The sequence below is a fragment of the Corvus moneduloides genome, chromosome 2, assembly GCF_009650955.1.
Source record: "Corvus moneduloides isolate bCorMon1 chromosome 2, bCorMon1.pri, whole genome shotgun sequence".
Classification (NCBI taxonomy): Eukaryota; Metazoa; Chordata; class Aves; order Passeriformes; family Corvidae; genus Corvus; species Corvus moneduloides.
In genome coordinates this window covers 34,937,663-34,962,172 of record NC_045477.1, presented here as the reverse complement: position 1 = coordinate 34,962,172, position 24,510 = coordinate 34,937,663, and the positions used below count along the sequence as shown (strand labels likewise).

Below are 24,510 nucleotides of genomic sequence, written 5' to 3'. Positions count from 1 at the left end.
GGAGTCATCAGCAAACTTGCTGAGGGTGCACTTGAATCCTCTGGCCATGTCACCAACAAGGATGGTGCTAAAGACTGACCCTTGAAGACACCACTTGTCACTGCTCTCCACTTGGACATTGAGCCATTGACCACAACTGAGTGTGACGTGCCAATCAACTCCTCATCCAGCAAGTGGTTCATCTGTCAAGCCCAAATCTCTCCAGTTTAGAGACAAGGTTATAGGATATAAGAATATAGGGTAGAAGACAAGGTTGATTTCATAGAACTATGATCTGCATTCGTAAAGGAGATGTAAGAGCAAATCAAAGAACAATTGAGTAGTCATGTACTGAAAATTCATATTGCAAGGTTTTGTTTTGCTTTGCATCATTTATTAAAACAATTTCCAACGTTTAGCTAAAAAAAGCTGCTCTTTGGTCAGATAGATCTTGCTCTGAGAAACATTCGCCTGAGTTACTTTCAACTTCCATCTCCTTGTCTTCATCCATTTATTTCTATTCTCTAATTTTACTTCAAATCATTCTTTATCCCTCTCAGTAATCATTAATTTCAAGTGAAAGGTTCCCAGGATTTGTTAGTCTGTTTAATCAGTCTGTTAACTAGTCTCTCATAGGTCAGCTCCATCCCATATGCATTCCACTTTTTTCTTCCAACTTTATCCAGTCCAAAGAGGATTAGACCTTTGCAGGTTTGTGTGATAGCAAGCTGTTAGTGACAGGTTAGTGACCAGAACCCTATGACAAAAACAAAACAAAAACTAACAAACAAAATTACTAGCCCCTGGAATATTGATAGTACAAGTTTTTAGAAACATTCCATACACCTGGGGACTCCTTGCAAGACGATTCTTAGCAAACTATATTATTTTCCTTAATGTCCTGGAGTATGTCAGGATTAATTTAAGAGAAACTTTGTGCAATTTAAATTTTTTTTTACATCACTTGTTACACCTTAAAACTCAATCTCTTTATCATTTAGTTAACAATATGGCTTTGACACCATACTGAGCTGTAGTATTTCTTACCCCCTTTGATCCACATTAGAATTTGTGTTCAGTTTGCTTTCACTTACATTAGATTACATCATTCCTGTGCAGATTGCAGCAATACTCCATGTCTTTTCTTCTCTGTACTGTTTCTTAGAAGTATGATGCACCGATATCTTCATTTATACAAAGGATTTCATTCTATCTACATAAGTCATTTATATGTACATGGTACTAGAATTCCATTAAAAGAATGTTAGTTATCTCAAAGAAAGAAATGGAAAAAATATTGTAAGCAATTCATACCGTAAAAAAGAAATGTTCTTCTGAAGTGCATTGTTAATTCTTGGAAATTGGTCACTGTAGATAAAGCTTAAATTGGCAGCCTTGCTGGAAGTTTTGGTTATAATCTTCTATAATGTATATCTAAATATAGCTCAGGAGATGAAAATAAATAACTAAATAAACGTGGATTGGATGATACCAGGAGAAATAAATAGTGCCATTGGCAGATAACTCTGGAAGAGTGGACAGCACTTTTCCTGAATTTTTGCCTCAGTACCACCAAACACAGTGCATGAGTCTTTATTAAAAATAAAACTTCACATGAATGTGAAAGTGTATTTTTAACTAGTTTATGATGACACGTTCATCTACCATTTCAATCAGACATAATTTTGTTCCCTTATGACTAATGAATGATTAGTGAATTGCTTTTATGCCAAAATAACTGTTTCTAAATATGTTCTTAAATAGATATAATGATTGCAAAAAATTACAACAGGAAAAAAAAAGAGCATTTATCAACAACTGTGTTCCAGATTACTTTCAGCTCACAAATGGAGTGACTTGTGAAGGCAATACAAAAAGTTTTAGATGAAGAGTTCAATGAAAATTTATCATTAGGAAGAAATAAAGAACTATTACTTATTTAGTGCTTCTAAGGAAGTATTTTGGAGTAGTGAAACTGAGCATACAGTGTTACAGTAAAAGCTGTTCTCTAGAAAGAGAGCTACTGGAGTGCTACTGAAAATAAAATTGGAGCTGGACATGAAGGGTAACAAGAAAGCTTTCCATAGATACACCAGCAACTCAAGACAAAGAGAAATGTGGAGATATAGTAACAAAGACATGGAAAAGCCTTTGTTGTGAAGTGACTTTGCTTTCTCAGTGTTTATAGGAGAGGTCTGCTCTCCAGCCTCCCTAGACCCTTCCGATGACCAGTAGAGTCCAGGGCTGGAAGTGCTACCCACAACACAAGAATATGAAGCTAGAGACCACTTAAGTAAATTGGATGCATAAAAGTCCATGGAACTGGATGGGAGGCATTCCAAAAGTGCTCAGGAAGCTTGCCAACATTGTAGTGAGACCTCTCTTGTTGTTGAAAGGCTGTGGTGTCAGGAGGAGTCTTGGTAACTGAAAAATACAAATATTGCATCCAACTTCAAGAAGGTAAGAGGAGGGGTAAAAGATGGTCTTCCTAATTTCAGTCTGTCAGATTGTTACAGAACAAATTAAAACAAAATTTTACACTTCACAAATTGGAGGGAGCTGTTGATCTACTGATAGGCACCTCTGTCATTCATAGGAATCTTGACAGATTGGAGAAGTGCACTTGAAGAATCTTCATGAAGTTCAAGCAAGAAAATGTGAAGTCTGGCACCTTGAGAGGAATACTCTAATGCAACAGAACTGGTTGGGGACTGACTGACTGGAAGCAGGATTGCAGAGAAGAAGCTGAGGGCCTGATGGACAAGTTGAACAGGAATCAGCAGTGTGTTCTTACAGCAATTAAGGTAAACCATACAGTGGTCTGTGTTAGGAGTATAGAAAAGACATCAAGGAAAGTGACTCTTCACTTTGCTGAGTATTATGAAAACACCTCTGAAGTACTACATCTCTTTTGGGCTACCCAGAAGAAGAGAGATGAACAAACTGAAGTGAGTCAAGTGAAGAGGGTCAGCAGGATGGAGCATGTGATGTCATTTGGGCCAAAAAAGGTGCTAAGGGGCAAATCCAGCTGACCCTCTTCTTAAATGGATGGTTACAGAAAAGCCAAACTTCAGAGCAAAAGGCAAAGGCCAATTAATACAAGCTGCAGAAATGGAAATGTGATTAGATGTTAGAGAAAATAAAATACCATGAATGTGATCAGGAGCAGGCTTCCCAGCTTATTAAAACCACTAATGCTTATAGAAGTGCTGCAAATGCTTCCTTTGCTCAACAAATGTCCCCTAGTGTAGAGCACATCTTTTGATGTTTGACTGGTCAGTCAGTCTTTGGTGTCTCTGCTTGAAACACCCAGGAAGTATAAACCACATGAGAAAATTACCTTAATGTAAATGAAGCTAATTGTTTGGTAGAAGGGAAAATTGTTTCATATTTCCAAATCTAACAAGAGTCAGCTCAGTCTTGTTTACCTTATTGTTTCCTCCCAACTGTTTTTAAAATAATACTAACTGCAGATCTTGGCAGGTGAAGACCAACTATTTCAGTCTGGAAAATTCACACTACATATCTGCCAACAAGCAGAATGTGAGAAAACGGGAAGAAATTATAAAAAAACCAATCCAAAATAAATCAGCCTCATACTCATTATCCTAGGACATCCAACGTGGCAAAAGAGAATGCCAAATTGCATTAAATACTAATGGTCCGGTCTCTTTCAGAAAAGAAATAATACATTCGTTGTCAACAACTTTTGGCAGCTGTTAGTAGATTGTCATGGGATTAGGTGTTTGAAGTTTGTAGACAAAGTATCTGTTTAACAGAGTGGAAGGTTTAATTGCAAGTTTTCTATATCCTTTATTCTTTGCAAAGTGGTTTGCAGGACAATGAACCTATGACAATATAAACACTATAAACATAAACAATATAAAACCAACAGGGGTGTCGGGGCCCTGAGGGCGCTGAAAGGCTGATGGTCCTTGTCCACCTCTCCCATGTGCTCCCCGGAGCCCATTTCAGCCCAGTCTGGGGCCACCAGTCCCAGCTCCAGGACTGCCCTGCAGTATGCAGTCTCCAGCTCCACTACAGCTAAGCTCTGCCCAGTCATGGTCATGGCTCACAAATTTTAAGGTATCAGGGAATCAAATGCACAAACACAGCTCCTGGAGGAGCTGCTGTTAAGGAAACTTTCCTGTCTGACCATACAAGAGTGACTCAGACAGTCACACCGTTTCACCTGAGCTGAAACCTTTGCAGCAGCACACCTCTACACCCACACAACCATACCAGGTTTCCTTACCGTTTCCCAGGTTTCCCATAGCAGTGTCTCATGTATCCAGATCCTTAAAACAATTTAATCTTGGTGCAGTAACTTAGTGCAATAAGCAACAAAAAAACAACCTGAACTACTGCCTCTGAGGAAGGACCCTGAACAAAGTAGCCCCTCAGGGTCTACACGCCAGAAAATCTGGAGTTATTGACTCCTGCTGTGTCCAGTCACCTGGATGGGCCACAGGTGCCCTTTGTTATGTGAAGGATCGGCTGTTCACAGCCTCTTGGCTCGGGTTCCTGTCCCCAGAGCTCAACCTGCAGCTCCATCAGCTCCGAGCTCCCTGCACTGAATGTGTCTCTCAATGCTGCTCCTGTGTGTTCTGTGACATTTGAGGACACACGTGCATACTTGTGAGTTACAAACTTTGTTTTCCAAGTTGAAAGTAACCCGTGTAGATATAGAAAATATTCAGAACTTTTTATCTACTCACAGCAAAATAATTCACAAAACTTTTACAGGCATAAAATAATTTATAACTGGAATTTTGGCCGCAAGATTCAAAAACCAATTATCTACATAAAGCCATGCAAATAACTTCTCTATTGAATGTCTTCTATGACCTTCAGTTATCTTCATTATTTTTCTCTTCTAAGACATTTGAGATTCACTTTTCTTTGGACAGAAATCTTTTGCAAAGATCTGTCAGCAGTGTTTTGCCTATATATATGTATTTGCCATCCAAAAGTAATCTACATGGCCAATTAATACAGAGGTTCATACTAAATCAATATTAGAAGTTAATATTTTGCTCTTACTGAAATAGGCTGTCTTCTGCTTCAGCTAACACAAAATACACACCATGACTCAGATTGTATTTGATTTACCTGTTAAAAAAAGGAAAGCAAAATAAAAGCTATGTTTACAAAACTGCTGGAAGCAGTTTCCACAGCAGCCCATATATTGAGACACTCACCCAAGGTCAGGTGTCCGTGGCGTCTAAACGAAAGTCTTGACCTTACTCTGGATGTGACTCAACAGATTCACAAAATCAACAGATCTTGACCTAAAAACAAGCCTTTCCACTCTTCAGAGTATCTTGGTCCAGCATCCTGACCAAGCTGTCCGTCAAAAACAGGCAATCCCAACCAACAGTGATGAGACCCTGAGTGCTGGGATGACTGTCCTCAAAGAGAAGTGGATACGGCACAGCCAAAAAAACATGGTCTTACCATTAGTAAGAAAAGCCTGACAGTGAGTGCAGGATATCTTGCCTAAGCTCATCTTAACTGATTTTAGCTTGGTTATTAATGATAGCAATAGCCTAGCAATCAAGTACTTATTCCCTGAACCCGATCTAGATTCATTTTGGCTGATAACAATTCATTTTGGATGGAACTGCCTACGACTCAAATGTGTCATGGAAGAGAGCAGATGAATACCAGAGCTCTCAGACTATAAATATTTATCCTAACTAACTAACTAAATAAATAAATAAAACCCAAGACTTGGTGATCCTTGTCACTTCTAAACTAAAGCTGAAAACACTTGACATTGATTCCCCCGTTCTCAAACACACACCTTCCAGAATCTGAGTGCTACCCTAATCACTTTGCTAAAAGGTAGACTGAAAGTTGTTACACGTTCTTCCCTTTTCTGGGCATCAAAACAAAGACAAATAAATACTGCAAGATACACTTTGGTTTTGACAGGAAAAAAAAAAAGAACAAAAGCAAGCCATTATGTTGATTCATCAATTCCATGACATTTACTTTGAACTTCACCTTCAAACTGAAGTGACCAACCTGACTCCTCCTCACTGTAGAATGAGAAATGTTTGGGCACACATCTGTGTTTTCCATGTGTCTTCATGGACAGGTAATCAACATATGGGACGTGTTACTGTCTGCTTTTCTTAAACCTCTCCCTGTGAGATGAACTGAGCCAGCCCAGAACCCTTTCTAGATTAAAAACCATTTAGCAAAGTCTACTGAAATGAGTAAGTAGTTCAAGGACAGTCAAAAACACGTCTTCCATTAGCCTTCTAGTTACCAGTCAAACAAAAGAGCTCCAGTTGAGCTGCCATGCTTTTCTGTTGATTCCTGTCAGCAACCCAAGGACAGTGCGCATGGTTTCATGTAGACGCAGTTCACAGAATCACGGAATAGTGTGGGTGGAAAGGAGCCAGTGCTAAATAGAGGGGACGTATCACCTCACTCAACCTGCTGGCTCAGCTCAGCGCAGCCTAGGGGACTCTTGGTCTCTTTTGCTGCAAGGGCAGATTCATGGTCAACTTTGTGCTCACCAGGACCACCTGTTCCATCTCTGCAGCCAGTTAATGAATGGCATCCACCCCCATGCAACTCCTTGAACAACTGCATGGCAGACCTCTGCTCTCAGTGTGGGTCCAGCATGGAAGTAAGAAATGGCCATATAGGATTTCACTGACTGATTAGGGTATTCATCCATTGAGGGAAGGAGCTGGGTGCCAGTGTAGCTTAAAACAAAGTATTATTTTATAAATCTCATTTGCAATGTTCAAGTCTCTTTGCTTTGACTGTCAAAAATCTGGAAAACTGTGAAAAAATAAACCTACAAGTCTGAAACACTTTGGGATTGGTGTATATCAGGGTGCATGAAAGAATTTTGATAGTAGGACCTTAATAGCCAGTTCCAGTCTTTACAAAAGGGGTTAGAGAGAGAACCTTGCTTCTCAGTGACCTAGAGGGCTCAGCATAAACCAGTGGGCTCAAACACAGCAAAAAGATGAACAAATAGCACATGAGTTTTTGCCTGGGACTCTGATATTTTAATTGAACTAACTTATAAGAAAAATGCTTACCACACTCACCAAGTAGCCAATGCTGCCAATGTAGCAATTATTTTCAATTACATTTTTTTTTTCCTCACAAAAGCTATCAGTTCACCTATAAAATGCAAATATATCACACCATTCAAAAGGCAACCATTCAGACCCAATTAAGTTTCAATCCTGAAAAGCAATTAACTTCATCTCATAGTTTAAATCTAGAAACTTGGTGGTACATTACAGCCCACTTAGTCAATTTATAATAAGCAAAATTCATTAATTGAGGAAAGGTCCCTATTTGCTCTGACTTTAACCCTCTCTCACAAATGGCTGAGTGACACGATGACCAGAACAAAACTGGGCTGGACACTGAACAATGCACTGATCCATACCATTAGCATGTATGCACTCCACTGGGTATGACTGATCAGAAGACACAGAGAATTAAAGCTCTCTCTCCCTCCCCATATGCAAATAAACACCATATTTAAACAGTCAAAAGCAGTTCAGAATCTGGTTCTTAGTATTCCCATCTTTATTACAGTCACATTTCTGCTTCTAGAGGCAGATCACATCAGATTCTAAATCATTCTGATCATGGTAATTTCCATATATTTTACTAGACCTTTCGCAATTCTGTAGTTATTGATGTTAACTACAAAAAGAATAATCCCCAATTTCTCCAGTAATGAACCATGATTATCTCCCCAGATCCTTAGGGTGACTTTGAAAAGAATGTTAGTTATCTCTAATGGAGATATGTAAACAGATGTTATATTTGTCATCTAATTAAGCTTTCCAGAATGATCATTAAAGTCACTTACCCATATGGAATGTCATATGTACCTACTGTTTAACTGGGCAAAGCATATTCCTTGGTCTGAAGAAAATATATAATTTCTGATATCTTAGGAACTGCAAGGAATACGAATTTTTTCTATTCTCCTTTGGAATTATATTAGGGTTATCTGGATGAAACTGTTTTCAAGACTCCTGTCTCATCTGCAGCACAAAGGAGAGTCTGTACATACAATCAAGATCTTATGGATGAAATAACTTGCTTATTCCTTTGACTGCTGGCTTTGACCAGCTCTTCTGCCAAAGTGCCAGTGTTTCTGTGTTTTACTAGGGAAGCCATTCAAGATAACATTATCACCTGTGGTCATTGCATATGCCCAGTTTTCTCACTATTGAAGTTGAAAGCTTTGGGTCTAATTTGCAACAAGATCAAAAAAAATACCAAAAAATGCATCCGATGCCAGCACGAATTTTCTCATACTCTTCACCTGCTTTATAAGGCTGACCAAATCCTGAATTATCAAGCATGAATAAATCAAATATCCAAAATTAGTATGAAAGTGAGTTTAGGTTTTCAGTTTGGGGTTTTTTGTTTGTTTGTTCGTTGGTCTTTTCTTATTTCCCCGTGCTCTAATTTGCCCTAGAGTTTGTTATCTGAACAATTATGTTTCCCCTCTCCCCTCCTGGTTCCCAGCTGCACTTTCCTTATCCTGTCTTTCGCAGAACCCATCAAGACAGATGGATTCATATAACCACTAATGCCCAGTTTCAAAGCTACTCAGACTAAAAATGTGGCTGTGTTAACACAGAGCTGTTCCCAAACTAATACAGTCTGTTTCTCAGTCAGGCTTATTATACTGGGGTATAGAACAGAAAGACTCTGTGCTTTCAGTTCCAATAAACATACACATCCAAGGATGAAGTGACTTGTTATGGCAAAAGGCTGACTTCATCTTGAAACTAACTGTGCTTAATCCCTGGGAAAATAATACCCATGCACTCTGGTTAGCAGTAGGCGCAGTAAGAACTTTCAGCATGTGCATGAAAAAATAGCTCTTTGAAGACTTAATTATTATCTCTAGCAAGTATATGGAGAGCCTTTGTGAATTCTGGATTGTAACTCGGCCAAATTTGTTTGCATTTTCAAAAGCACCACCATTAATGAAAGTAATCTGGCTCTTCTAGAAGTGCTGGAATGTCAGGAATACAGAAATATCAGTCCATAAATGACTAAATTATTATGGATAAAAAATGGTCAGGTCAGTTAGCCTGAGGCAGACACAGAACATGGAAAATTTTAGTTTAACATTTAAAATTTTTCAAAGTTGCACACTGAGAAACATTTGTACAGACAGAATCAAGCCATTCTAATAGTGATAGATGTTCTGCCCCCCTTTGCTGGTTTTGGCTGGACTAGAGTTAATTTTCTTCATAGTAGCTGGTACAGGGCTGTGTTTTGGATTTGTGCTGGAAACAGTGTTGATAACACAGGGATGGGTTTGTTACTGCTGAGCAGGGCTCACACAGAGCCAAGGCCTTTACTGCTCCTCACTGACCCCGCCAATGAGGCAATCGGGGGTGCACAAGGAGTTGGGAGGGGGCACAGCCAGGACAGCTGACCCCAACTGACCACAGGGATGTTCCAGACCACAGGGTTTCATGCTCAGCAGATAAAGTCAGGGGAGAAGAAGGAAGTGGGCGACATTTGGAGTGATGCTTTTCTTCCCAAGTTCCCATTATGTGTGATGGAGCCCTGCTGTCCTGGCTGATGACTGAACACCTTCCTGCCCATGGGAAGCAGTGCATAAATTCCTTGTTTTGTTTTGCTTGCACAAGAAGTGTTTGATTTATCTGCTAAACCATCATTGTTTCAACCCACAAGTTTTCTGACTTTGACTCTTCCAGTTCTCTCCCTGATCCCACTGAGGGGAGGGAGTGAGTGGCTGGGTGAGGCTGAGCTGCTGACTGGGGTTAAACCATGACAATATCACACTCAGCTATGATAGCTATGATGTAATAATTATAATTACTTTCTCCAGTTAAGTAACTTTGGTTTTTACAAAGTCGATAATTTATCTCAACCAGAGTCTTTCCTTGATATACACTTAAACATTTCCTAGATAAAACTTTTTTTTGTTAGAGCATGAGTAATACAAAAAGAAATGTTGACTATTTTCTACATCCACTTGATTCAGATTTGCAGACAGTGCTGCATGAGGTACAGGTTCCTTTGTCCTCCTTGCAGCTGCTCCAACTGGTTCTGCTCTCTTCCACCTTCACCTTTCCCTTCTTCACTCTCCACATCTGTTTGTTTCAGCCTCTAGTACTCAATCTTCTGATCATACTTCCATTCCCCTGGCTAAGACATTGTGACACCTTTTATTGGGTTTTTAGTATTATAAGTATTTTTGTCATGAGAGAAAGGCACTTCCAAGCCTCCTCCTTCTTCTTGCTCTCATTTAGATATTTCAGATACCGAGAAATACATTTTCAGACCTTCACCAAGAGATTCTTTAACGAAAATTAAGTTAGCAGTTCTGTTACAAAATGCTTCAGCATCCACCTGAGAGCTGATATTAAAAAGAAGGTATGCTAGCCAAGACACTTTCAAGTACAGCTTGAATGGTGTTGTAAAGGAGAAACCAGCCACCAATATATCTATGAGTGCATCTAGCAAAATCAAGCTAATTAATTTTTGTACTTCATTAAAGAAACCAGGATTCACAATTTAATGGACTTTGGATTTTACTTCTCATCCTTGTCCTGTGACAGTCCAAAGTATCTTAATGACAGTGTTGACCAAATTAGCACAGACTTTCATTTATTATATTCCTGTTGAAATTAAAAGTAATGAGATTAAATACATAATAGTGAAAACAGCAGATAACATGGATTAAATGTAAAACTCATTACTCCTTTTACAGCCTTTAAAATATGACTTTTTTTGAAGGATACCTTCAAACAAAGGATGGTTACCATTAAGTACACATTATCAAATACCCTTAGAATCGCAGAATCCTATAATGGTTTGGGATGGAAGGGACTAACTACATAATCTAGTTCCAACCCCTCTACCATGGGCAGGGAACCTTCCACTGGACCAGGCTGATCAGAGGCCTGTTCAACCTGGCCTTGAACACTACTAGGAATCCACAGGTTCTCTAGGCAAACTTTCTAGTGCCTCACCACCCTGATAATGAAGGATTTCCTCCTAATACGTAATCCAAGTCTACCCTCTTTCTGTTTAAAGCCATTACCCCTTGTCTTATCAGAACAGGCCTTGCCAAAAACTTTTTTTCCTCTCTTTCTTATAGGCTCCTTTTTGGTACTGGAAGATGCTGTAAAGTCTCCCTGGAGCCTTTTCTTTTCCAGTATGAACAACTTCAACTGTCTTAGGCTATCCTCACTGGAGAGAGGATCCAGCCATCTGAGAATCCTCACAGCCTTCTCCAGCCTTGCTCCAACACGTCCACATCCTTCTTATGTGGGGGTCCCACACCTGGATACAGCACTCCTGGTGAGGGTCTCATGAGAGTGTAGCAGAGACGCAGAGTCCTCTCCCTCGCCCTGCTGCCCATGCTGCTCTGAATGCAGCCCAGGACATGACTGGATTTCTGGGCTGTGCGGGCACCTTGCTGGGTCATGTTAAGCTGCTCACCCACCAGCACACCCAAATACTTCTCCTCAGGACTGCTCCCAGTCCCAATTCTCCTCCCAGCATGTATTGATAGTTGGAATTCCCCCAATACATGGGCAACACCTTTCACCTGGCCTTGTTGAACTTCATGAAGTTCATACAGGTTCATCTCTCCAGTCTGTCCAGCTTCCTTTGCATGGCATCCCTTCCCTCCAGTGTGTTGACCACACCACTCAACCTGGTGTTGTTAACAGCCTTGCTGAGGGTGCCCTCAGTCCCATTGTCCGTGTCACCCACAAAGATGTTACACAGCATTGATCCCAATGCCAGCCCCTGAGGAGCACCACTCATCACTGCTCTCCATTTGGACATAGAGCTGTTGACCCCAGCTGCCATAGTTTAGGAATAGTACTCCCTAATTTAGTGCCCCTGCTGAGAATCTTCAAACCATGTGCTGCTTGCTTGCTCCCCGTCTCCCCTTCTGCCTGCGGCAGGATGGAGAAGAGAACTGGAAGCACAAAAAGGTAAAGATCACAGGTTGAGAAAAGAACAATTTGCTGGAAATAGCAACAGGAAAAGAAAATTAACAGTAACATGACGGGGTGGAAGAAAGAGGCGAGTGGTTCACATGAAAACAGCAATACCTGACTGCTCCGTTGCCAGGCACAGAGGTGAGACTGAGCAGCATGCAGTTCCCCAGCTCTTCCTTTTGTTCCTTTCTAAAAGTAGCGGTTGTATTTCCCCTTTTCCAAGCAGTGGGGACTTCACTAGGCTGCCAAGACTTCTCAAACATGATGAAGAGTGGCTTAGCAGCTTCATCCACCATTTCCTTCAGAATCTGTGGATGCATCTCATCAGGTCCCATGGACTTTGCCTTCTGCAACTTACGTCACTTGGGTGGTGTTGCTAGAGCACTTGAAGTGATGTCTGAGGCAAAAAAGTCATTGAGTACCTCTGTCTTCTCCATATCCTGGGTGTCCCAGTCTCCTGTTTCCTTCTGGAGAGAGCCCACATTTTCCCTAGTCTTCCTTTTATCTCCAGTGTACCTGTAGAAGCTTTTCTTGTGCCCTTGGCATCCCTGGCCAGATTGAATTCTGGCAATTCTTTAGCTTTCCTAACCTCATCCCTGGCTGCTTGGACAGCCTCTCTGTATTCCTCCCAGGCTACCTGTTCCTGCTGCTACCCTCTGTAGGATTCTTTTTTGGTTTCAGTTTGCCCCAGAACTCCTTGTTCATCCATTCAGACCCCTAGGCATTTGTGCCTGACTTCATGTTTGTTGGGATGCATCACTCCTGAACTTGGAGGAAGTGATCCTTGAGTATCAACCAGCTCTCTTGGGCCCCTCCTCTCTCCAGGGCTTTATCCCAGGGTATGTTACCAAGCAGGACCCTGAGGAGACCAAAGCCTGCTCTCCTGAAGTCCAGGGTAGTGAGCTTGCTGTGTGTCCTCCTCATTCAAGGTTCTTGAACTCCTCTGTTTCCTGGTCACTGCAGCCCAGGCTGACCTTGAGCTTCATATTCCCCAGCTTCCCACAGCGGTTCAAAACAGCACCTGTCCTCATTGGTTCATCTTCCATTTGGAGAAGGAAGTTGCCATTAATGCATTCCAGAAATTTCCTGGAATGGTGGTAACGCCCTGCTGTTGCTTCTCCAACAGATATCAGTGTTTGAAGCCCCCCATGAGGACCAGGGCCTGTGAATCTGAGACTGAGCCACTGTCTGTAGAGACTCATCTGCTTTGTATTCCTGTTTGGGTGGCCTGTAGCAGACCCCCACTATGATGTCACCTGTCCCTGCCCTCCCTTTAATCCTGACCCATAAGCTCATGGTCTCCTCCTCACTCATCCCCAGGTGGAGCTCTGTGAGTTCCAGCTGGTCAGGGACATTGAGCAGAAGGGTAACCATGTAACTCATTCTAAGATAAACAGATGAGCCCATGCTATCTTAACTGGTAGACTTGTCTGATGATAATTTTCCCCCCTACTGAATACTCTTAATGACAACATCAGATTTCAATTTATTGTGCTGTTAGTACCAAACGAAAACAATAAATAAGGGCATATGGGTTTCCAAACAAAGAGCCATTTCATTTAGTCAGTCTGTACTGGAGAAGTCTCTGCAGTAGTAGATGTTAAGAGCTGAACTTCAATTAATATAGAACAAGAGATGAAAGTCTGTGTTGTGCCTCAGAAATTTCCTACATAGCTCAGGCATCGTTAAAAGGAGTTATTGCTGAAATCTGAAGCACAATAATTGCCTGCCACTGCCTCGCTCTGTCATTCTGCCCTGAGTGCCTTTGTGCATCCAGGCTAAACCCCACTTCCAAGGGCAAACTGCAGAAGGGCACAGGGAAGGTGGCATGACGTTGTTCTTGTATGGAGCCAAGCACTCTGCAGGAGCTACTTTGGGCTGTTTCCCAATTCTTTGAGACACAATTAATGAGGCCAAGACGTAGCTTCAGTCAAATTCACTCTCTCTCATAGCAGAGCCCTTGCTACAGCAAAATCCTCACAAGGTGCAGTAATATCCTATGGACAGTGACCCTGCATGCAGCACCTGAAGCCCACAGGGATGCTGAGCGTCTGATAACATACTCCAATACACCAGTCCCTCCAGCTTCCAGCAAGATTCCTTATGCCAGTAATAGCAAGCATTCCCAACTCTATCTCCAGTAGCAGGAGAGAGAGGAGAGGAAAGAAACAGCTCAATGGAATGCTGTCCCCCCCTACAAGTGATATGGAGCTTTGGACAGGTAGAATCAAGCAATTATAAAAGTAGTAGGCTTTATCAGATCTGTGGGTGGTTTTTTACCAGTTCCATGTTGGGCTTTTTTTTTTCATTTTTTTTAGAATTCTGAGAGTTACTTGTCGACAGAGTCAAGAGCTACAAAATCAAATTGGAAAATTTCATCAACTGCACTTGTAGAACATAAATTAGGTTTCTCCGTGATATCAAGTAAGCTTTTTACACAAAAGAAATTTAAGAACACTTTGAAGACTAGACTTTTCAAATTAAGTGGTTTTTTTCTTACTGTTAAATAGTTAACACCTGATGCAAAAGTAATTTTTAAATTCTTTTGATCCCAGTCAATGAATTACAGCACATTATTAGCATTTCAATTTACACTAAGTGCATTTACATTTAAATTAACCTTATTTAAATACAACTTTCATTATTTTTAATGCTAATATAGCAATTCTTAAATTCCTTTTGAACTTTTTCTGACCAAATACATTTAAAAAGCCAGCCTTGAAGTAGTACTCAAAATAATGGATACAACAAATCTGAATAAATTTTGCAAAAGTACTGATCAAATAGAATGATTAATTAGAAGCTGTTTCAAATCATTGAAAGTATAAACCCTGACACTTTCCTATATGGTTTTAGTAAATAACAGTATCTTTGCTATAAATTTCTTTTAGAAGTGACTTTAATGAGTCCCCTGGTTTTTTACCTCTCTCTTCTGAAAAGTCCTTTAGTGTTACTCCTAAGTGTCAACAAAATATGTGAATATTTAAGGTTCGTACTAGTCTATCAGCCTCCTGAAAGAGTTTTAATGAATACACAGTATTTTTTCCATAACATTGAAAATACAACAATTTCATTTATCTAATTTTATATATAACTACCTGCATATGCCAGCTTGTGTCCCCTTTGTTAATGTTCAGTGATTGTACAGCCAATCAGCCAGGACCAAAACAGATACATTATTAAAATAAATTTGCAAGTGATTGCATACTTGAAAAGGTCACTGTACAGACTAAAGAGCACTACAAAAATCACACACTCTAAAAGAAAAAAAGGATTAAAAGTTAAGCAAGATCAACTTGCAGTTTTCAATATAGTAACTTGGCCTTGAATTATGATTTCCTGTTACACTGCTAAACCTGCTATAGGAAGAGAAATATTTTCAAAAACATTTAAGAAATTTAGAGACCCCTATCACATTCTTAAATGTTTTCTCAGTAATAAACTGGGTAATTACTAATTTGTTTCCTACATTTTCTCACTTGGCTTCAACAAGTTTTCTAAAATTTAGGATATTCGTTACTTGTTCCTTCACAGCCTGCAAGATTTGATCCAAGAATGAAGGGTTTTGGAAGTTAACTGCTGAGAGCATGTGGTTGAAAAGAAAGGAAAGTGTGCAAAAGAGCTAAATATAAATTGCATTTACATAGCATCTTCAGAAAAAAGGGTACATAGTAATTTAATATACATTAAATAAAGCACTGTAAGTTGGGGCAAGGAAGGGTGAAATCAATTCCCAGTTATTAACAACAGAGAAAAAAATATTGCTAAATAAATTAGAAAAGATAATAAGGACAGTAAGTGACCTAAAGATAAACTCAATAAAATAAATGGGATATGTAAAACGGCAGAGTAGTGATGCCTTTTTGAAGATATTTTTTCAATATCAATCTCACAAAAGTTTGTTTTTCTTTTCTGGGCTCAACTGTGGCCAATTGGACAAAACTGGAGAATCAAATTTGTAAGAAAAAAAATCTGAATTAAAATCACACAGCTGTCATCCTGTCAGCAACTACAGGAATGTAAACATTGGAACAAGATGGCCAGAGAGGCTGTGTAGTCTCCGTCCTTGGAGATTTCCAAGACCAGGCTGGACAAAGTCCACAACAACTGCCTATGAAATCAAAATTGACTCATCTTTGAGCAGGGATGTGGACTGGAGTCCTTCTGAGGGGGGCTCTAAAATCTAAATGACTGCATATATATGCTGTGAAGCTTAAATACCAATATATGAGCCTGAAACCTTTATACATTCATGTCTATATTTTTATAGATTGCTGCTTTTTGTTTTGTTGTGTTTTTTTGTCTTCCTCCAATATTTGTACTAACAGAGATATTTGTCCTTTTGCTATCTTTCCAGTTTCTGAGGGCTGATCTGGACTACAAACTCCTGAACTGCATCTCAAGTACTTTACAATTCTTCATCAATATTTTTTCATACAATATTTTGCATTTTGTACTTTTGAGCTTTTTGTAAAAGCAAGTTCGCCTTTCTGTTGCCCAGTGGTTGTGTGACTCCCTTTTAAAATTTCATAGCTAAATTGTGACCACTGGAACAGAACAATTTTTTCAAATATTAAGTATCACACTGACGCATGTGTTGCAATCTCTTTGTTTCAATTCAATGCAGAGTTTAAAGAGAAATTGCATTTGTTCATAGAGGCCAAATCATGCTGCTGTTTTTTCAAGATTAATATCTAAAGGATCACAACCATCTTGTTTAGCAGTAATGAAGTGATATCTGATTTGAAGCACATACAAAAGAAATTTAACCGGATGAGTCACACAAAGGTGTCAAATCATCAGATGGAGTCAAGGAATTTCAGTGAAAAATTCTGGCTGAAACCAAGATAGATTCAAATATGCTCTGACTTGGCCAGTGCTTGCACAATAGTTTGAATGACTGGAAACATGCTTTTTCTTCACATAGGAGACAGAGTTCTAAAAAGTATTTGTGTAGACAGAGAGAAAACATTTCTTTATCCTCCTATTGTACACTTCTGATCCAAAATAAAAGGATTGTTGTCAGAAGCATGAATGTATGTAGATCTTCAGTTCTCATTCAACATTTTGTGTGTATATATATATATCTATATATTTCCATTATATTTGCATAATTCTATTATTTCAAGCAATAAGACTATAAACTTGCTGCGTGGAGTCTTGGAACTATGATGTCTCTGTAACCTGCCACAGTTCCATCATAAACCTGCCAAGCAAATGCTTGCACATGTCTTGCTTCCTCCAATCCATCTACCATCCTGTTTTGCTTTTTAAACTGTTACTTCTGTCTGTGCTCTCTGCAGTACTCCTACTGCAGATGGTATCACAGCAAAGGGAGCCCTCTCCTCTCCCCCTTTCTTCTGGTAACAGCGGGTTCTCTGCAGAAAGTGGTGTGGTGTGTTCTTTAGCACATGAATTGATCTGTCAGTTAAGCCTTGCTCACACAAATGCCCCATTACTTTCCATATTTGCTGCTGCTAGGGCTCCACTGCTCCAGAGACTTACTGGCTATAATTCCATGTTTCTGTTGAAAAACATTTTACTTCTCTGTGAAAGATTCTACTTCAAAGCTTTGCATAGGTAAACTGCTAACATATGCCACAAAATTAATCACAAGGAGGATAAAAATATTCTTAAAGACATGACCTAGGGCTTCAAAATAATAATTTGTTGGTTTGTTTCTGTTGTTGGGGTTTTTTTTGCTTTTTTTTTTTTTTTGCTTTTTTTTGGGAGAGGGTGCTACTATGTTGCCTTTCATCATAATCCAGGTAAAACCTGATTGTTGTTTTATTGTTGGAATAAAAAGTTAAATATTTGATAGTCTATATTGGAGCTAGCCAAGTAAAACAATGGGCCCTGTTAAGTTGTGACCTTCTGTTTATACACTACTAGAAGATTCTATTGAAAAGACACAGTAGCCAGTGTTAATTGTTTTAATTACAAAATGGAAGTAGAATACAAAAGCGGGAGCTGACTTCACCATTGCAAAGAGCATTACATTTAGATGAGTGATGAACAATTAGAGCAAATTGCTTCAAGGATGACATAATCTGGTGGGAAGATGGGGTGAAGAGAGAAAAGAAATCCCCCAATTTCTATGCTTCATCTCAAAACATTTTCAGTGGCCTACAATGTTATTTCTCTCTAGAAAGAGTCCCATTTCCCACTTCTTCTCTCAACCAGGGCTCGTGTGCAAGTTGAAAAGAAAGGGCATGAAAAATATTTCGGCCAACACTTGTCCTGTCAAACCAAGTGCAGTGACTACAGAAGCCACGAGATGGCACATGGTTTGTGCCCTGATAGTATAAACATTATAATGGTTATACTCATTATATAAACAGTACAAACAAACTCTCGTGGTTAGGAATCAGAAGGATGAGTTACTACAGCTTTATTAGTTTCATTGTCTTTTTAACAACAAACATTTTCCGCTTCTTGAGTGCAAAATCTAAGACTTTAACTGTTGTAACTGTTGAAGTTTCAGGAAAAAAATATAATTCAAGAGCATTAATCCCACCCTCAGAAAGTATACACATACTGTGGCAGTGAAATATACTACTTTTACCTAAAAACACACTGCAGTGTGCTCACAGACCTATTTTGATTAACATAATCTGACTACAGCAAACAAAACAGATTTGTAAAACTATCTCAATGAGCAAAACACTAACACAACATGCAAATTCCAGTGAATATAGCCTATAACTTGCTTCCAATCCCTGAAATTCTTTTATAAAATGCATTTACAAGGCAATATTTAGGAATCCTACACATCTGCATCATTCCTACAGCACTATTTATGTCCACCAAAATTGATGGTTTGTGAGCCCATTTCCTTCTCCATGGAAACTACCTGAATTATGGCAAATGATAAGAACAACTCCAAGGAAGCTCTACAAGAGCAAAGACAGTCATGTTCATTCCCATTACTTCATCCTCACATGCTGCTCATATTTATTGAATAATTGTATTCCAAAAAAGTTTTCAGGGTTTGCTCTAGAGTTTTATTCTGTGTTGGAAGGAAAGAGGCATCTCTTATCCAGCAGGGGTGGGGTAGTGAGAAGCAAGACAGTGACTGCTTTCTACTTTAGTACATCTCTGTGATTGTTTTTGCTCTCCTTAGTAGGAACTCCTCCTTCAGCTTACACTTTCTGGCATCATACAACAGTTTGGCGTCATATTTGTTCCAGTTTAAGACACTGAAAACTGTGTGCTGAAGAAGACATATGTGAGAAACTTTGAAGTAAATACCAGCTCTGCTTCTGCCATAGCTCACACAAGACCAGAACGTCCAGCAAGACATTCTTTGGGATTAATAGACATTGACTATTAAGTTCCAAATGTCTCTTCTGAGTATTTTACAGGCTAATTTTACTTTTAATGTGAACAGTATAATTATGAAAAGTATCTCTAAACTCCTTTCAAGTGAGCTAGCAAAGCAATACTCCAGCTTTCTTAATAAAACCTCTTTGAGCTGCAGTGTTTCTAGGTTTCAAATATTAAAGCTACATTTTATGTGGTGCTTATCTACCACAGTGACAGGATCCTAAAAGATGGTTTCCAGTTCAATTCACAGTAGTCCCATCTACTGGTTATTGATATTCTGAAGCTTGTGCAAAATTATACTGTGTTTTCTTTCCAGTCCGGGAATATTTCCCTGTTTTGGATTTTATTAAACCTAATAATCTTATAAGCTAAATTTGTCTTTCACAAGTCAGGCTGCAGTCATATACTAGAGAAGAGATTCATGAGATCAAACACACTGTTCTCCACCTCTATCCCTTTTGATTTCTTCAGTGGAACTCTTGCACCCTAAAAGGACAGGGTTTTCAAGAATCAATTCTTAAAGTCCACCAGCAACTTGTATGTGATCAAGTGGTAGGGGAACATATGTATTTAGAAAATCGCTCGGTGCACACTTTTCTCAATTACACAATGTCTCACTTCATTCTTAGTGGTGTTAACATAGGTCCATTGTAACACTAATGTGTTCATTTAGTACAAAAGTAGCCCAGAAATATCTATATGAATAATTGTCTCAATTTAGTAGATTAAGACTGGTTATTAAGGGACTTGCAGACTGCAGAAGACAACTGCTTTATATGTGTGAAACAACAGAAACCTTCTTTTATTGTCTCTTGTTCTTTTCCTTTGAAACGCACTACTCTGGCACTTCAAAAAACAACACTGGAAGGCAAGACAAAGACAATGATAGCAGGGGAAGACTCAGGAAGAAGGGGAAGGAAGACTATATTTCTTTGCTCAAGGGTTTGTTTTGGCCATGAAAGATTTATGCAGTATAACAATTAGAGATAGTTGTTTTCCTTCCCTATCTAATTAGAGTAAAATTGCATGAAGGAATTGAATACATTTTTTATTCTATTCAATTTCATTGTAAGGGACACTAGTGTTCAACAAACTGCAATAGCTAGAAGAAAATACCTACTACATTTTTCTGCATTCGAGCATAACCCCATGTAGCAGCATCAAAACAGCAAAGACTTTTGTACACAACTGGTGGCACAGCAAGCTGCCTGCAACCTACATGCAAAGGAAAATATTTAATTCCCCCTCTCTCTTAAAATTACATCCTGCAAAATATTTATAGCAGACAGTTAAGTGGACACAAAACGTGTGACACTCTCCATGGGGAATAGTGATCCCTCAGGCCAGCTAAAGACTAGAAAAGTGAACACAAAATATGACACGTACAGAGCACATGTGAACTTGAACTCCAAATTGCTACTACCATGATAGCACCTGTGAATGAAGAAACTGGTTCATCAGTAAAAGGGTTCAGCAGAGACCTAATTTAGTTAATGAAGGACTTGCAAGGGTTCTCCAACTTCAAAGATATTCAAACATCAGATATTGAACATGCATAGCAATAAAGGCATATAGAAAAAGGTGAGAAGGGTTTTAAACCCATTCTGAAGCACAATTAATATTATCAGTCTTATTTGACTGCCAATATGAGACCAATTTATCTTGCTCAGAGGCAAAAAAAAAAAAAAAAAAAAAAAAAAGAATGGGAAGAGGAAAGAGGACACCTAAAAGGCTTCAAGGCCATGCTGGACAGGGCTTTGAGCAATCTGGTCTAGGGGAAGGTGTCCCTGCCCATGGCAAGGAGGTTGGAACTAGATGATCTTTAAGGTCCCTTCCAACCCAACCCATTCTATGGTTTTATGATACCAAGGCTGTTTCCAGGCTGAACTAAGGTTAGTGAGATATTACAGAAACCATTTGTGTTGTTTCATGAGTCCCAGGTGCTAATTCAAAGCCACAAGGCATGACAAGCAGAGGAAAGTGGCCCTTCCAATTGTAGACTGACCTTCACTGTGCATTTACCATCTGATTCATTGCTCTTTAACCAAGGTTCCCAAAGCAATACATCAAATCACCTACCACAATATGATCTTCCCCAAACAAGTCTGAAGTAGAAATCTTTAGAAAGGGCTGGTATTGACTGTGTGCATTCCTTCTCTAAGGCATGATGAACCTGTTTATGTCTCCCTGTTTCTTTTATCACCTGACATTTTCTCCATTTTTCCTCCTTATGTTTTTCTTCTCTCAGGCTCTTCAAAACCTACTGCAAACTGAAAAATAAAAGTTTTAATAAAAAAACTACTTAAACTGGAATAAACTTAATTTTCCATTCTCAGGTATTATAACTTATTATGTAATCCATAGTTTTCTAAAAACCTCTGTGGTTTAACCCCAGTAGGTAGCTAAGCACCACACAGCTGCTCACTGCCTCCCAGTGGGACGAAGGAGAGAACGGGAAGAGTAGAAGTGACAAAATTCATGGGTCGAGATAAAGACAGTTAAATAGGTAAAGTCCCACACAAGCAAAGCAAAAGCAAAACAAGGAATTGATTCCCACTTCTCATGGCAGACAGGTGTTTGGTCATCCCCAAGACAGCAGGGCTGCCTCATGTGTAGTGGTGACAAATGCCATAATTCCAAATGTCCCCCCTTCCTTCTTCCCCCAAATTTTATTGCTTAGCACAACAGCTTATGGGATGGAATGGGTTAGCTGGGATCTGGCTGTCCTGGCTCTGTCCCCTCATAACTTCTTGTGCATCTACAGCCTATTCTATGGCAGGGCACTTTGAGGAGCAGGAAAACCTCAATTCTGTGTGAGCAATGCACAGCAACAACAAAAATATCCCAATGTTGTAAACACTCTTTTCATTACAAGTCCAAAACACAGCACCAGCTACTATGAAGAAAATTAACTCTGCCCCAACCAAAACCAGTAGAAAATCAAGAAACCTCAACAACCTGTCAGAGATATTACCTCCCAACCAAGTATAATACCAGCAACACTGACTAGACCAAGTGGTCATCTACACAGTATCCCATGTCCCAAAGTAGCCAGAAGAGCACAAAGGAAAATTCCCAGCCAGTTTCAATTGCTGGGTGTGCTCCTACTGTAGGAGTTTATATCCTACTCTCCTGTATGAGCAGAAAGGAGAGTAGAGGAGGGTCTCTACTGCAATTCCCTAATTTGCACTAACACAGACTTTGGGAATGGAGCCTTCCTCAAGCCTGAGCAGTCTGGGAATGCCCAGAATAGAACAGAACAAAATAATGTTCAGCTGGAAGGGACCTACAGGGATCTAGTCCAACTGATCTAGACCACTTCAGGGCTGACCAAAAGTTAAAGCAAATTATACTGGATTGTTGCTGGATGCCAGGGTGAAGAGATCGGCACCTCCCTCTTCACTCTGGTGTGGTGCAGCCTCCCTGTTCCACCACCTGGCCCCTTAAGCTTATCCACACAACACAGCTGCTCTAAGTGTGTGCCTCTATCACTGTCCCTCTCTGCCAGAGACACTTGGATGGAGTATCTTAATAGTTCTAGCCTGGGCAGGACTCTGCTCTGGCTGTTGTATGGGAGGATGTTCTTGACTGATTTACCAAGGTCAGAGACATTTTGAATTATGCTGAAGATGTGGCCCCATGATGTCCATGCTGCTGTCAAGATATCCCGTCTACTGCATCTCCTCGGCTTTTGTTTCAAGGGGGGAAAATACCCCACACTCGTATTTCCTCTAAACATTGTCCCATTAAAAGGGTAACTCCTGCCTAACATTCTGTTCCTGTTCTCTTCATTTCTGGTCATATTGGTCTTCTTCTCTGCTCTGTGCTTTTCCTAATAATTTCTAGGATAGGAGGAGGGCTTTGAGGTTTGGAATTTTGTTTGTTTGTTTTGTGGTTTGTTTGGGTTTTTTTTTAGCTGAGGTAATCATATCTGGGAATAACCATAACTAAGATCTCTGTCTTGGGTATCCAGAGCCCATGTTATTAAAAGTGTTCATTCAGTCTCCACCAAGACATGCACAGATTTACAATCATTCGTTCCAAATTTCATCAGCCATTTTATCTCACAGTCTTTTAAGATCCTTTTGCAATTAATCGCACAGAGTTTCTTTGCTAGATGTATCAGCACTTTATGATCGCCTAATAAATATAATTCTTGACTATCAACTCCAAACTCAAATGAAGCAATATATGAACCAAATGTATTTTGCACCTCCCCCTCCCCAAGAATCCCTAAACTCAAAGTCAATACCAAGCTGCTACACAGATTTTGCAAATCCCTTCATACATACTGTAACATGAAAATAAATCATAAGCATCACCTTGTTTATATTGTAATGGCAAATCTATTTGTATTCAAATATCTGTAAAATTTTCCACGTTAAGCATGATAATATATTAAATCTCTCTATTTTAGATTTACAAAAAGTTGCTTCCTTTAGAAATTTTGCCTTCTACTACCACATACTAATGTTGGAAAGATTACGAATTTACATAAATTTACATATTTGTTTAATCAAAGTCATGTGTGCTATGGAGAATTTTAAAATAATTATGTTTCAGTTCTTGACAACACGACAAGTACATTTTAAAATATATCCTACTTTTTTTTTTTTTTTTTTTTTTTTTACTTTGGGATTTTACATTCCAAGAGAGGTGCAAGAAAATGAGTACAAAGCAGTCCATTCTGTAAGTGATTATTATGAAAATGAACAGTACAAGAATTCTTTAAAATAATCCTCTCTTACAGCCTTCAGTGCATTTAAAAAGGAAACTTCTGAAAAGAATGGAATTGTGAATGATTGTTATGACCCATTTCCTATTATCGCTCAAGCACTGCTACCAGAACCATAATATAACCTAGTCCTCATTAAAAAATGATTTATGCTCTTTTGTACAGTTAAGTTTTGTCTTCTGAAGTTTAAAAGGATTTCTGCTCCAAAGGTTAACTTAGAAAAAGATGTCTATATATACATTAATTATAAACGCCCATCTACGAGTAACAGCATTGATAAGAATAAATTTGTTAAATCAGAGTAGTAACATAATAGCAGAAACTAAGTTTGCTACACAAATACCCTAAAAAGAGAAATAAATAGCATTATATCCAACATATTATATTAATCTCTAACACTTCCAGTCAGATGTATTCCAGAGATTATTATTGCAATTCTGCTTGCACTGAAGTCAGCAGAAGACTTTGACC

General features: G+C 39.2%; 1 protein-coding gene across 23 annotated transcripts in view; it reads right to left on the bottom strand.

Annotated features, from left to right (window-relative positions):
* Positions 1-24,510, bottom strand: part of DLG2 (discs large MAGUK scaffold protein 2) — a 1,001,432-nt gene that overhangs the window by 432,522 nt on the left and 544,400 nt on the right. The gene's annotated exons all lie outside the window — the stretch shown is intronic.